Source organism: Panthera uncia, chromosome B4 (assembly GCF_023721935.1).
Source record: "Panthera uncia isolate 11264 chromosome B4, Puncia_PCG_1.0, whole genome shotgun sequence".
Taxonomy (NCBI): Eukaryota; Metazoa; Chordata; class Mammalia; order Carnivora; family Felidae; genus Panthera; species Panthera uncia.
Window position 1 is genome coordinate 97,657,630 of NC_064809.1, and position 15,850 is coordinate 97,673,479.

General features: G+C 38.9%; 1 long non-coding RNA gene across 4 annotated transcripts in view; it reads left to right on the top strand.

Annotated features, from left to right (window-relative positions):
- Positions 1–15,850, top strand: part of LOC125920309 (uncharacterized) — a 166,063-nt gene that overhangs the window by 95,490 nt on the left and 54,723 nt on the right. For 2 of the 4 annotated variants that reach the window (XR_007457009.1, XR_007457011.1), the window contains one exon: positions 13,669–15,604. The exons of the other annotated variants lie outside the window; for them this stretch is intronic. This is a non-coding gene — a long non-coding RNA (uncharacterized LOC125920309). Of the gene's footprint in view, positions 1–13,668; positions 15,605–15,850 lie in introns of those variants that run through there. 4 annotated transcript variants of the gene reach the window in all.

The window sequence follows — 15,850 nt, forward strand, 5'->3', positions numbered from 1 at the left end:
GCAATTATATATTTGTTGACATAGTTGTGCAAATTGCCTGACAAGTAATGATCTTGTCTGTTTTGTTCACTGTTTATACAAAGGTATTGCAATACCTAACACATAGTAAACACTTAAGATTCATTAAATGAATAAATGAGCAGAATTCCAGACCACCCAAATGTAGTATTTCTTAGAGGAAATAAATATAGTTTATACATCAGACTCTTAAGAGTTTGTTTAGTCTGAGTCTACCTCCAAGAAAATAATCAACTTTGGCTAGGGCACAATATTGAGTTCCTAGGTCTGTGGAGCTGAGGACCTATCCTAGATCAAGCTACATCACTGAGATAATGCCAACCTAGTTGTCTGCCCAAGCCCCCAGCCACATACCTGTGAGATGCCACCTCTATCTCATTAAGAAGCTCACAATGTACCTCCTTCACAAATATTTAGTTAGGGTCCACCTGTGTCAAGCACTATGCCAGAAAATAAAATCTAATTGTGAACAAGACAGTCTCTGCTTTTAAGAAGCTTAAAGTCTAGTAAAAAGTCTCAGAATAATCAAGCTGTAATTCAGAATATAAGTAGACCATTTCAAAAAGGCATACCAATAAAGGCAATATTAAATATAGTTCTTAAATGTGGATCAAAATCACTAAAGCATCATTATATAATCCAGTATGTAGGGGTGCCTGGGTGGCTAAGTCAGTTAAGCATCCAACTTTGGCTCAGGTCATGATCTTGTGGTTTCTGAGTTCGAGCCCCACGTCAGGGTCTGTGCTGACAGCTTGGAGCCTGGAGCCTGCTTCAGATTCTGTGTCTCCGTCTGTCTCTACCCCTCCCCTGCCCTCTCTCTCTCTCTCTCTCCCAAAAATAAACATTTAAAAAAATGTAATAAATAAAATTAAATACCTAGATGAAATTAGGGACATGTTGTTAATGACTGTTACTAATAGACCCATTTATTGAGTGCTCTCTGCTAGTCACTGTGCTGGGTACAACGAAATCAACCAAAGTTCTTGGTAGCCAGCAACCAAAGCTAACTCTGGCAGATAACACTAGAAGAGTGTAATCAATGGCTGTTGGTTGCTCATAGAATTGCCTGAAAACCTGGAGAAACAGGCTTCCTGCTGAATTTCCAGGAGTAATGGCAGGCACAACACAGGGCTGATAGAGGAAACTGCTGTCCCTGTCACAAAGCATCGGACGGTATGGTTCGCACTGATGCCAGTTCTGCCCCAGAGGCAGTTTTCATGCAGTCAGGGCTGCCCATGCCAGAGCTGTGTTTGCATCAGACCCCTGCCTGGTCGTCTCCGCTGCAACCGCTGCCCTGGCAGCTGTGCCTCTGGTCCTTCCTTCCTGTGCCGTTAACTCCTGCGTCAACAATTAATTACAGCTGCATGATGAAGCCCAGAGTTCCATGTTTACGGCCTCCTTTCAAGGAAACCCAGGAAAACAAGGGCGAGCACTTAACACAGGGTAAGACGATCTTTGCCCCACCCAAACTCATAAATGGGAAGGAACTTCTACAACACAGAATTTAAATGCTGAGAAGCCTAAAAGAATAATAGCATTTCACTCAATCCTCACAACGACTCTGGACATTGGTATCATTTTCCAAATAGTCAGAGTTGAGGAAATACCGTACCTAAGATCACACAGCTGATGAGTAGCCATGTTGGGACTCAGACTCTGATCTGTTTAGCTCCAAAGCTATATTCTTAACTAAAACCCTGTACTCCCACTAGTTATTTCCTGGAAGTGTGCTTTAAGAAATTGAGACTAGTTTTCTTTATATAAACAGAATATTCCATTGGTCATTCTAAATATAATCATTATTAGCAGTAAAAATTCCCTAAACATATGCTCTTGAATATGATGATAATGTTACTGGCAAATAAAAAACAGTACATATTTCTTTGCAATTAATTTCTAGTAGTGGTGACAGATTTGTACTGGATTATATACATAGAACTATCCAGACTCCACTGTGGCAAAAGGTACTTGTAAAACAAATAGATGCTGTTACCACAATTTCCATAATTACAATGTAACCATGATTTGTGACTAACCATGATTTGAAATAGCCCCAAATTTGATTGACCTGCGTTGTGACTGAATCCACACCTTAACATTATCCTTTCAGCAATGGAGTGTACTGGCTAACACCGTCTAAGGGCAAGGTCTCCTGGCAGCCATTTGTTTACTCAAGCGTTTTTTGTAAGTGCGATCATCTCATCTCCATCGCATACCAGTCGCTGGGTTGTGTTAGGGATCCTGAGATAAACAAGCTGTAGAAGTTACAGTCTAGGAAGGGGAGATAGGTCAGCATGAATAGAGCTTGAGCTCGGGTACTTTTCGTATCTTGCCCAATCCAGTAGTTTATACTGGACTTTTGCTGCCTGTTTTTCAAAGAGCAACCACATGAATGAACTTCATTAAACGTAAGTCACATTACACTCCCCACTCCTGCCTTGGACTTTGGCACTGTTTCCAATTGCACTTTGAACAACATCCAAACTTCTTACCATAGCTATAAAGAGCGAGGTTGTCCAGCCCCTGCTTACTTCTGCAAACTCAGCAAATACTCTGATTACTTACTCAGTGCCAGGCACAGTGGTCTACTACCTCATCCTTGACATACAAAACATAGGGTTGTACTTGCCTTTCTCCTTAATTGAAACCTTCTGTCCCTCTGACTTGCCCGTGGGTGCCTTCTTCTTGTCATTCTGGTCTCTGTTCACATGCTGCCTCTTCAAAGAGGCCTTCCCTGGGCCTCTGGCACCACAGCCACACCAAGAACCCGATTTCTGATAACCTTGTTCTACTTTCTTTATAGCAGCTACCACTAAGTGAAATTGTTACTATTATTTTAGTTTCTATTTATTTTTTATTTTTTTAATATGAAATTTATTGTCAAATTGGTTTGCATACAGCACCCAGTGCTCATGCCAACAGGAGCCCTCCTCAGTGCCCATCACCCACCCTCCCCTCCTTTCCATCCCCCATCAACCCTCAGTTTATTCTCAGTTTTTAAAAGTCTCTTATGGTTTGGCTCCTTCCCTCTGTGTAACTTTTTTATTCCCCTTTCCCCTCCCCCATGGTCTTCTGTTAAGTTTCTCAGGATCCACATAAGAGTGAAAACATATGGTATCTGTCTTTCTCTGTATGACTTATTTCACTTAGCATAACACTCTCCAGTTCCATCCACATTGCTACAAAAGGCCATATTTCATTCTTTCTCATTGCCAAGTAGTATTCCATTGTGTATATAAACCACAGTTTCTTTATCCATTCATCAGTTGATGGGCATTTAGGCTCTTTCCATAATTTGGCTATTGTTGAAAGTGATGTTACAAACATTGGGGTACAAGTGCCCCTATGCATCAGCACTCCTGTATCCCTTGGGTAAATTCCTAGCAGTGCTATTGCTGGGTCATAGGGTAGATCTATTTTTAATTTTTTGAGGAATCTCCACACTGTTTTCCAGAGTGGCTGCACCAGTTTGCATTCCCATAAGTGAAAATCTTTACTTATTTTATTTAACTCTGTTGGAATATAAGCTCTCTGATGCCAGGACCTAACTGTCTTGTTCACAAATATTTCCTTGGTATATAGAATGGTACCTGGCTTATGATACATGCTCAAAAAATATTTTAAAAACTTTTTAATTGTTTATTTGTTTTTGAGAAAGAGAGAGAGAGAGAGAGAAAGATCGTGAGCGGGGGAGGGGGCAGAGAAGGGGGGAGACAGAGCATCTGAAGCAGGCTGTGTGCTGACAGCAGTGAGCCCAATGTGGAGCTCAATCCATTGGACCATGAGATCATGACCTGAGTTGAAGTCAGATGTTTAACCGACTGAGCTACACAGGCACCTCCCCCAAAATATTATTTGAATAAAGCATGGACTACAGTAATCTTTTATCTTCTTTTCCTGCCTTAAATCTTGCTTGCCCTAATTTATCTACCATATTCCACTAAAGTCTTTCTAATTCATAAAACTGATCCCATTGCTTCCTTTATGAGTGGCTTGTATGATGAGTTTAAAAACTACTGAATGTGGCCTGGACACAGATAGCCCTGAGATGGTATTATTTATACATATATGTGTGTATATGTGCATGTACTTTATTACATTTTACTTTTATATCCTTTGTACCTCTACTTTTTTACCTCACTGTTCTAGTAAATAAGGGGAAAAATCTTTGCCAAATTCATCTTTGTATTAGAGAGCCCAGTGGGATACCTGATACTGATGAATTTATTGATGGAATTCACTTATTGGTTTTATTTTTTTCTTAAGTTTATTTATTTATTTTGAGAGAGCAAGAGCAAGGAAGGGACAGACAGAGAGAGGGAGAGAAAGAGAATCTCAAGCAGGCTCTGCACAGACAATGCCGAGTCAGTGCAGATCCTGATGTGGGGCTTGAACTCACCAACTGGGAGATCATGACCTGAGCTAAAATCAAGAGTCAGATGCTTAACCCACTGAGCCACCCAGGTGCCCCCTGGAATTCACTCATATATTCATGAATTCATTTCAACATTCAAGAAATAGTTGTTAAGCTCCAGGCTGTGCTATCAACTAAGCACTGTGTTCTGGTCACTGGGGATACAGCAGTGAACCAAAGTCCCTATTTTAAGAAGCTTACATTCTGATAGAGAAACTGGCCATAAAATATTAAACAAGTAACTATATAATATAATATAATGTTGAGAAGGGCTATGTGCCTTGAATAAAATGAAGAAATTCACTTTTTCTGAGGGAATTTTTCTTTATAAAGCAGCTAGATCCCACATGAAAAAATAGACCTTGCCGGGCTTATGGGCAATGAGAAGGAGAAAAAGACCATGGGCTAAAATAAGACTGGCAAGCCCCAAATGCAGGAAGGACAGGTGGATTTTCTGAAAGCAAATGCCAAAACTGGCACTGCAGTAGATTTGCTCTGGACTAGTAGCAACGTCGGGGAGGTGGGGCAGAGACTTTTAGGTTAAACTGAGATCCCAAAAGAGAACTTGTGTGGTGCCAGGCCAATCACATTTCTGGATCCCAGCAAAACATCACAAAACCTCTCTGCAGAAGGCATCCCCCCCATATATGCCCTCAATATTAGCTCATGATAAGGTTCAAATCCCAAATTGACACACCACCAGTAAGAGTGTGCAGAAACAACAAACACATTAGACCCAAGGACTATATATATTGAACATCAGACATAGAATGCAAAAGCCATACGTAAAATATTTAAACAAGAAAACAACTGCAAAATTAAGAAACAAGGCTACAAAAATTATTTGGAAAAGAATTAAGCAGATGATTATAATCATTGCAATGAAAACTCAGCGGGTGAGTTAATTAGCAGATTACACATGGCAGAAGAAAGTAGTAGATTGGAAGATAGATTTGGAAAATGCAGCATAGGAGTTTGAAACGAAATATTCTCCTGTTTTGTAGGAAAGTCAGTCAATGTAGATAAAATAACACTAATAAGAGCAGTCCTTACGTGAATACCTTCTACTTGCTAGGCATATGTAATCTTAATTAATTTTTACAGTGATCTAGGAAGTACATACTATTCCTGCTTTACTAGTGAGAAAGTTGAAAGCAGAGCTTGAAATTGAACCTGGTTTGACTCTCAAGCTTGCCATTTTAAGGAAGCATGGCTATGAATTGATTACAGCCAATTTCACTTGTTTTGTTTTTACTATTTTAAAAATGTGCTATTTGCTACTTTTTACTAACATTCAAATAAGTGGTAAAATCAATACTTTTTAAAGTCCCAGCTTTCTCCTTATTTTCATGTTATAAATGGGACAATAAGTTCACTGAATTTTTGATTCATCAAATTGTTTCACTTGGATGCCTCCTTTAAAAAGTAATATAGGTCAGGGGTGTCTGGGTGGCTCAGCCAGTTAAGCGTCCAGCTCTTGGTTTCAGCTCAGGTCAAGATCTCAGGGTTCGTGGGTTCGAGCCCCGTGTCGGGCTCCATGCTGACAATGTGGAACCTGTTTGGGATTTGCTCTCCCTCTCTCTCTTTCTGCCCCTCCCCAACTGCCCCCCCAATAAATACATAAATACATAAATACATAAATACATAAATACATACATACATACATAAACAAAAAAAAAAGTAAATTAGGTCATGTCAATGCTCTGCTCAAAATCTTCCATGATAATAAAAGCCAGGGCTTTTACCATTGCATTTAAGATCCTCATAATCTGGCACCCCTCATTGCTCTCAGGCTCTGCTGGCCTCAGAACCTTTGCATTTGCTGTTTTCTCAGACTGTAATATTTTTCTCTCAGATATACACTGGGCTCTCACTTCTTCCAGGTTTCTGCTCAAATGTCATTGAATCAGAGAGGTTTCTTGACCACCCTGTCTAAAAGTAGCATTCCCTCTCTCTCAGCCCATTGCACTTTGCCTCCATGTCTTATCATATTTGTGTATGTAACATTAACTTTACATTATGTGTTCTGTAGTCCTGTTATATGGTTATTTACTTATTTGTAGTCCTGTTATATGGTTATTTACTTATTTGCCTGCTCCCACACATTAGCACATTAGAATGTAAACTCCATGAGGACACTAGACAAATGTTTCCTGAACGAATGAACAATGTGGAAATGTCTAGAGTGAGTTTCTAGGCAACTATTTTTTTTAAGTAGGCTTCTTGCCCAGCACAGAGCGCAAAGTGGGGCCTGAACTCAGGACCCCAGGATCAAGATCTAAACTGAGATTAAGAGTCTGACGCTTAACCACTTAACCTCTTGAGCCATCCAGGCATCCCAGAGTGAGTTCCTAGGTAACTTTTATCTTCTTAGTGGTTCTCATGGTCTGTCTTTATTAGAATCACCAGGGACATCCTATAAATACAGATTCCTGGGCATGATACTTAGAGATTCCCTGGATCTGAAAGTGAGGATCCAAGAATTTATAGTTATCCTGGACGATCTATTTGTTAATGGTTTGTATTTTTCAATTGATTCCTTTACCAGAAAATGCCTCCATACTCAGTTCAATATGTAGGGCAACCAGAGGTCCTGTTCAGTTGTTTGCATGATTTGATAAGTCTGAAAACTTGGATCGGGTAGTTCTTCTAAGATAAAAATTTCCTCTAGAGATGGTATAATCAGAGGTATGGCAAGAGGGTATCAGTATTAGATATTATTCTTTCAAGTTTGCACACAAACAGCTAGCTAGTAGCAGGAAGGAAGAGTTTCCAGCACTGTCTAAATGGGAAGTTTCTTCTAAATTTTTTCATGCTGCAGAGTCTTGTGTTATGAATACTAAAGCAGAGGCCTATGGACATCACCTGATTGCAGGAAGATCAGAAGCTTGAGGTCTGTGTCTTGGGTCAGTGCAGCATAGTCCAAAAAGAATATTGACTAGCCAAGGTTCCAGTTTCTTCTTTTACTCAGCCACCAACTGTGCCCAAATGATCTTTTGAGGTCTTCATTATCTGCAGTCAACTGAGATGTCATGTTTTATTTGTTTGTTTTGGTTTTGATTTATTTTTAAAAATCTTTATTGATTTTTGAGAGAAAGAGAGAGAGATTATGTGAGCAGGGGAGGGGCAGAGACGGAGACAGAGAATCCCCAGCAGGCCTTGCACTGTCAGCGCAGAGCGTGATGTGGGGCTCATTCTCATGATGGTGAGATCATGACCTATGCCAAAACCAAGAGTTGGACACTTAACTACCCAGGTACCATGTTTTAGTTTTGGTTCTGAAAGTCTTATACCCTAGAATCTAGAAAGCAGGGTTAGCATGGAACACCAGAAAATCAGATACCATAGAAATTGTGGACTGAAAACACTTATTTTAGAATGTCTCTGGATGATAGTTTCTGTGTGTATTATATGCGCAATGCTGCCTTTTTAAAAATTATTATTATTAACTTGGGAGAGGCTGATTTTTGCAAAGCCCTTCTTCCTTGAGCATGTTCAGTAATGATTTGATTGGCTATTATAAGTTGGATGAAAATCAAAGGATTTTTTCCCACATATATTTGCAAGGACTAAATAGAAGGATGTACAGGTTGTATCCTGCACAAAGACACCAAGCCTGACAGGATGCAAGTGGAGGCTGACATCAAACTGTGCTCTAGTCATCAAGTTATAGGCCTTGGAAGGGACTGCAATGGCTGAGAGAAAGAGATACCAAAGCCTCTCCATAGTCCTGTATTAGACTTCAGTTTAGTATCATCTTGACTCTTGTAGATTTCTATGTAGTAGTGACTAGTTCTACAACCAGACCACCAAAGTGAATAAAAAAGATATCAAAGGAACCAAGAAACATATATAATTACAGTATGTATATCCTGGCAAACATATTCCCCCACAAAATGTCCATTGTTTATACTCATTCTCTATTGGTTCAAATTAGATATCAAAGAGTTCATAGTGGGCAGTAACCACATTCACGTAATAAGACTGGAAAAATTGGTCAAAAATCAGGTCCTAATTATGGAAATCATGCAGGAGTAAAATATAAATGTAATGAGTGTGGGAAAACCTTTGGTTCTTGTTCATATTTTTTTTATGTAACACCAGAGAATTCATACCCAATTTAAGTATGTGGGTATGCAATAAATATGAAAACATGAGGATCTAGTGGAATGGAAAATTTCCCATTTGTAGTCAAGATCCTTTAGTAGGATTTTTAGCTTATCAAGAATAAACCCAGTGAGTTTCTGGGGCACCTGGATGGCTCAGTTGGTTGAGCATCCGACTTTGACTCAGGTCATGATTTCAAGATTTATGAGTTTAAGCCTCACATTGGGCTCTCTGCTGTCAGCACAGAGCTGCTTCAGACCCTCTGTCCCCTTTTGCCCCTCCCCTGCTTGCACTTTCTCTCCCTCTCAAAAATAAGAAGAAGAAAAAAAAGGAGTAAACCCAATGCTTTTTTAATTGCATTTTGATTATACCCAGCAAAATATCACTCAATGATTATTGGTTGAAGTATTGAAGATGAATGTGAAGCCTCTTATCATCTGAGATTTTTGTTTTTCCTAAATGTCTATTGCGGCATAGTCCCTTGACTTTTCTTACATTGTCTTCTATGCCTGGAATTTTCCCCCCATCTCTCCAACTTAAAATTTTAAATGTCAATTTCTTTGTCCCACTGTCTTTGATTTTTCTAAGATGTAGTGACTCTCTTTAGCCCTAATTTCATTCTTTATTCATAAATGTACTTCAGCTCTTGGCACTATAATGGCTTGTTTATGACTTGCTACTCACTAATTTTTATTGTTGCTTTAGTTGTTGTGGGATGAATGGGTATTTTGGCAGTGCTAAGAGAAAATGTTTTCATGTAGTTCAATGTTTTTAGAAACATTTGTAGCTACAATAAAAAATAAGAGTTTAAATCAGTCTTTTTTATTGTGCTCATACTATATGGAAAACACTACAGAGAATTAGACGGGATCCTTTTCTTTAAAAGAAGTAACAACAGTAACAGTATACAAGACATATAATAAATAACTACAAAATGAGGCAAGAAGAGTGTATTAAGTTGTCAAGAGAAATGCAGGTAAAGTGCTATGGAAGAGCAGGAGAAGGAGACATTACTTCCCACTTCGGGTTGGAGTGGGAGGATTAAATGAAACTATTGGCCTTTTTTGTTTTATGTCCATTTTCTAGTCTTACTGTAATTAGTTTAATAACTAAATATAATATTGTGATTTATAATAAAAATATATACTGTATTAGGTCTTGCCATTTCTAGCACAAAATACTTGGAATTTCCTAAATAATGAGAACCATAAAAAATAGGCTTTGTTATGTTAATGAGGTAACTTTGGGAAAGCTGCTAAGAAGGGAGGCTGGTTTCCATTGGAGCCAACCATGTGATTAAAGGGTTGGGACTATCAGTCTCCCCCATCCCCTGCTGACCTCCTAGGAGGGAAGAGAAGCTAGAGGTTGAGTTCAGTCCCCAAAGGCCAATGATTTAATCAATTGCCTATGTAACGAAGCTTCCGTAAAAACCCAAAAGGATAGAGTTCAGAAAGCTACCAGGGTTGGTCAACATGTGGAGATCCCGGGAGAGTAGCACTCTCAGAAAGCATGGAAGCTTCATGCCCTTTCCCCATACTTTGCCCTATGCATTTCTTCCAACTCATTCCTGAGTTATATCCTCTTATAATATACCTGTAATCTAGTGAATAAAATGTTTCTCTGAGTTCTGAGCTGCTCTTGTAAATTAATTGAACCAAAGGAGGGGTCATTAGTTACAGGTAACAACCTGGACTTGCATTTGGCATCTAGAGTTGGAGGAAAGACAGTCTTGTGACTATCTCCAGGTAGATGGTGTCATAATTGAGTTGAATTATAGGACACCCTGCTGGTGTTGGAGAATTACTTGATGGTATTGGGAAAATTACCATGCATTGGAATTGGAGGCAGAATCATTAGTGAAAAACAAAGTTAAAATATATGTAACAACAGGGGACTCTTCGAAACTTGGAGAAAATAAAAGAATATTCCTGAACATTTAAGCAAAATTTAACGAGTTTTCTATAAGAATACCATCATTACAACCTTTGTTAGCACCTGATTGTCTTCGTTAATTTGTAAATTTCTGTGGGTAAAAATCGTATTGTTATATACTTGTCTACATCAGGACATAAAATTTTAGGCATCAGTAAATTAAGCAAGCATGATAACATTGTAAACATTTTATCAGTTAAGGTTTAAAGGAGTCTTTATAAACGTGAAAGCTTTACAACTTTCTGCAAGATATAATGCCCTATTAAAGTAGTGAAAAAGGAAGTAATGGAAAAAGTTATGGACTACATTATCAGAGAAGAGCTATTTACTTTAAAAGCTTCAAGAAATGAATGTAGAACTTAGTATACATGGTATATTTGACCTGAATGTAAATTTTACATGGGGAAAAAAAGCAAGGTTATCCTCAACTGAAATTTCCAGTTTTCTTTTGAGAGTAAAATTGAGAGAAATCATGTCATGAATGAAATCAGTTGTGGTAGACAGGCTAGCTGGACACTTAGCTAGACATTTCCCCGTCTCCCTTGCAGTTAGATGCAGGTGGGTGACTGAGTTCTAGCCAATAAAATGTGAATCGAAGTGATGTATGCCACCTCCAGAACTGGCCCATAAGACTCCCCCTCACCCCGTGGTCTTTTCCTTTTCTGTAGTTTGATGGAGATGAACACTAGTTTGGAAGTCATGTGTTGAAGATGAAAGACATAAGATGGGCTGGCTCTTAAAGGAGAGTCATCAGCTATCAGAAGCAATCATTTTGGGCTTCATGCACATGTGAAATAAATTTTTATTGTGTTTAAGCTAACATTTTGAGGTTTGTTTATTACTAGCAGTGGCTAGTTTTACCTTGACCAGTATAAAAGGGGTCTGTAAATCATTTCTTACTCATAGTGGCACACTTCAAACTAGATTAACCTACAGGCTTCCCAACAAAAATGACTGCTATATCCCGCCTTTATCTGTCAATGCAACCCATCCCCAGTATTGACCTAGGTCTTGGCTAAAGGTGTAATTGGATAGGCTATATTTAATACCATGAGGTCTTGAATCAGTTAGCCTAAGTTGAATCCCATCTCTGCAACTTACTAACTGTATGGCCTTAGGCATGTTATTTAGCCTTTCTATTCCTCAATTTCCTCGTCCATTAAATGAGGATAATAACTCTACCTTAGAGTTTGTTGTGAAGATTAAACAGGTGATATAAGAAAATCTCTCAGAATAAGGTTTCCATGGAGTGTTTAGTAATTAGGTTAGCTATTATTAAGATCCTGTGGGGAAATATATCCTTGCATTTGTGTGCTTCCCCCACTCTGGGGTTCTCCTTTTGTCTTTGTATTTCTCTTTTTGGATTCTCCTCTTTTTGAACCCCGTTTAAGAGTTTCCGTGAATTAACGCTCATGGAACTCCATGTGGCTAGTGCCATAAACTGGACATGGGGGAGTGCATCCTGTCCTCCTGGCCCATGGGAAAGGAGACCAACCTCTCCCAGGCCTTCCTCCAATCCAGGCATAAGGAATAATTTTGATTCAGCTTGAGTACTAAATTCCATTGGAGCTTACATACACAACTCCAGAAAGAAATACTGAATGATTTTGCAACCTAATGGTGGTTGCTGTGGCTTTGGGAAGTAGCTAGCCCAGGATACCAGATTTTGGGCATTTCACTGTCTCTCTCTGCCTGGAAGATAATGACTACCATTCAGAGATATCAGTTTCAACCTTGGTGATCTCAACTTCAAGGGGTTAGACAAAAACATTATCTTAATGAAAGGGAATAGTTGATATCAGTTGAACATTTACTGTGTGCCAGCTACTGCTCTTAAGAATTTTATACTCTTCTGCATTGCTTGAGATAAATAGGAGTGTTTTCTTCTCCTAATTGATATCTTTCCCAGTGTTCTCTGTACACATCACTACTATTGATCCAGGTGTTCGCATCAAAATCCTAAAGATGTCCTCAATTCCTTACTTTCATCATACCTTAGATGCATCAGCAAGTCTTATGGGCTCTACCTACAAAATATATAATTTCACAATTTCTTAGTTTTTTGTGGTTCCCACTCTATCTCTTACCTAATCTACTGCCGTAGCCATTTAACTGTTCTACTTCTTCCATTTATCAACTAGAGTGCATTCTCTATGTAGAAATGAGAGTGATCCTGCTATAAAGTGTAAGACACATTATATCCCATCATTCATCCTTCTTACTCTCCTAGTGGCCTCCAGCATCCATTCCAGTCTTCCAGTGTGCTTTCTCATCCTGCAGGGAGTGGAAAGCTAAAAGGCAAGTTTCTTAGACTCTGTTGCAGACTTGGACACATAGGAGAGATTAGGAGGGTGGAGGGGCAGTAGAGTCATGTTCTGGCTGCTTGGACTGTGGTCACAGAGACCATGCTTGAATTGGTGTGGGTGTTAAGAGATGGTTGTGGTGGCAGCAATGAAGGCTACCTGTTTCCTGGGGGTCACAGCCACGGCATCTGTTCTTGAAATTATCAGTTCCTTTGCAAAATCTTGATTGCCCGTCTTTCTGATAGTGACAGAGGTAGTAGCTTTTCTGGCAAGCTCCTTTGGGGGTAGTGTTCTGAATCTCATTCCTAAAGATCAGCTTACAGCTTGCTTTATAGCCTTTCTAATGGTTTTATAAGCACCCAAATCCCTTTCTCATTAAATAATGACAGTATTTTCTTTTTCCTGTGACTGAAACTTAACTGATACACTTCTAATCACACTTAGAGTCAACCTAAAGCCCTTACCAAGACCTACAAGCCCTGGATGATCTGGCCCTTAGCTACTCTCTCCCACCGACTCCACTTAAACCACACTGGACTTTTGCACTGTGCTCTTAGTTTGCCCTTACTTAGGGCTTTTGCACCTACTATTCTTATTCCCCTAGATCTATAGCATGACTCATTCACTTTTTTTCATGTGTCTGCTCAAACACCACTTCTTTAGAGAGGTCTCTTCCGACTACCTATCTAAAATATTGCTCTGTCACTCTTGTCTCTTTATCTTCCTTTATAATTTTTTCATTATACTTAGTATCTACCATTGTAGTATATATTTGGTTAAAGTGTGTCTGACCCATTGGAAAATAAACTCTCGGTTTTGCTAATTGCTATATCCTCAAGAGAGTCAAATGATTCTTGGCAAACAGTAAGTATTTCGTAAATATTTTCTGTACAGGTTCCCATTTTACAGATGAGGAGACTTGAGGCCAAGAGTGATCAAGTAACTTGTCCAAGCTCATACAGGAGTGGAAGCCTGATGTGGGAGCATTTAATATCCTCTCAAGCAGGATACCACACTGCCTGTCCAGCATAGCTTGCCTCCAGTCAAGTGCTTGCAGACCCATCTGAAGAAAGACCAATAACACACTGTTGGGGGATAGAAGGCAGGTACAGCAAAAAGGTTGAAAAAGAAAGGGAACAAAAATGCTTAAGGATTTGCCTGTCCGAGAGAGGGATGTCCTGACCCACAAACACAACTGCCTGCCTGTGAGGAGGCACATCCCTGGGGTGGGGGCCAGGTGGCAAAAACGGAAAAAGAGAGATGGCTCGGTGCCCTGTGGGACCATCCAGCTAACTCCCCAGCTGAGCCTGATTCTAAAACCACCCATTCCTTTGCTTTCTAGTCTCCAAATATACTAAAATGGCTTCAAAATTACCCTACCCCACTCAGCACCTAGACACTCTCTAGGTTGTTGTGGATTGTTCAATACTACAAGGGCTGATCTTTACTCTTCTTTATTCGTTTTTCCTTTTTAAAAACTTTTCTTTCTTTTTTCTTTTTTGTTCTCTCCTTATAATTTAATGAACAAAAGCAGTTCAATGCTAATTTTACAACATATTAAAGTTCAAAAATAACGAAAGAGTTAACTTGTTCACATTTCCACTTCAGGCCACCAGAGAGGGATGTTGATGGTTTTGTATCATCAGTCCCTTTTGTCACTAGCTGAGGGTCAGGATCTCCATCATTTTCTCTCGAATGAAACCTTATTGTATCTTTCTGGGAGTCACTCTCGCTTGGCGGAAGTTCTGGAATCAGACAATCCTCGGTTCAAATACTGGCCTACAAGTTTCTTACTTCTCTCAGCCTGATTCCTTATCTGTGAAATCAGAACCAAAATATCTTCCTTGGGGGCACCTGGCTGGCTCAGCTTGTAGAGCATGTGACTCTTGATCTCGAGGTCATGAGTTCAAGCCCCACTAATGGCGTGGACCCTACTTAAAAAAAAAAAAAAAAAAGTTAGGGGCTCCTGGGTCGCTGAGTCAGTTAAGTGACTGACTTTGGCTCAGGTCATGATCTTGTGGTTAATGAGTTCGAGGCCCATGTCCGGCTCTGTGCTGACAGCTCAGAGCCTGGAGTCTGCTTTGGATTCTGTGCCTCCCTCTTTCTCTGTCTCTTTCCCTTTCTCAAAAATAAATAAACATTAAAAAAAATTTTTTTAAATGCTTAAAAAAAGTTAACAAAATCTTCCGTGTTGAGATTTGTATCAGAGATCATGAACATAAAGAACCTGACACAAGTAATAAAATATAAACTACCAAAGGAAAACAAGCATTTTTCTCTTTTTCCTCCACATTAAAGCATAACATGAAATGATTCTTCCTGTGATTGCACATGGAATTAATTTGCACATTTCAGTTCCTGAACCATACGTGCTTTCTACTGGAGATTATACATACTTTAAAAAATTTTTGTTCAGTGCCTGTTGCAAGATATTTCTCTTAAATATGTTTTAAATTGATATTCTATTTTCTTTTGTACCTGAATTTTCTAAAAGCAAGACTTTTGTAAAAATAAGATCATTTTTGGTCTGAATTTTAATTTTATCATGTAACACTGTGCTAGTATAATCCATTTATATTTAGACTGAAAAACTCCACTATTGTTTTCTCCCAGAATGAAGGCAGATTAGTGAAAATAATATTATATTGGGAGCAATAGTATTCTGATGCTCCATGCTGACTTTAGTGCCTTCCTTATATATTTTTTTATTGTAAATGCTCGACACTTAGGATGCAGGGCAATGGACACTCTTAAACATTCTGATGGAAGTATTAACTGAAGCAATCTTCTTGGGAGCTACTTGCCTTAAGAGAGTTCTTTAAAAGTTTATACCCTTATAAACTTTAAAAGTTTATACCCTTATATATATATCAATAATTCCACTTATAGGAATTTATTCTAAGAAAATAATCAGGGTATGGTCAAGTATTTTTTGAACAAGGACATTCATCAAAGCATCACTTAAAAGCAGAAAAGAATTATAAGCACCCTAAGTGCTTAACAATAGAAGAATAATTAAATAAGATAAATATTATATGTCCATAAAAATCATTTTGGTCCTGGAACATTTTAGAAT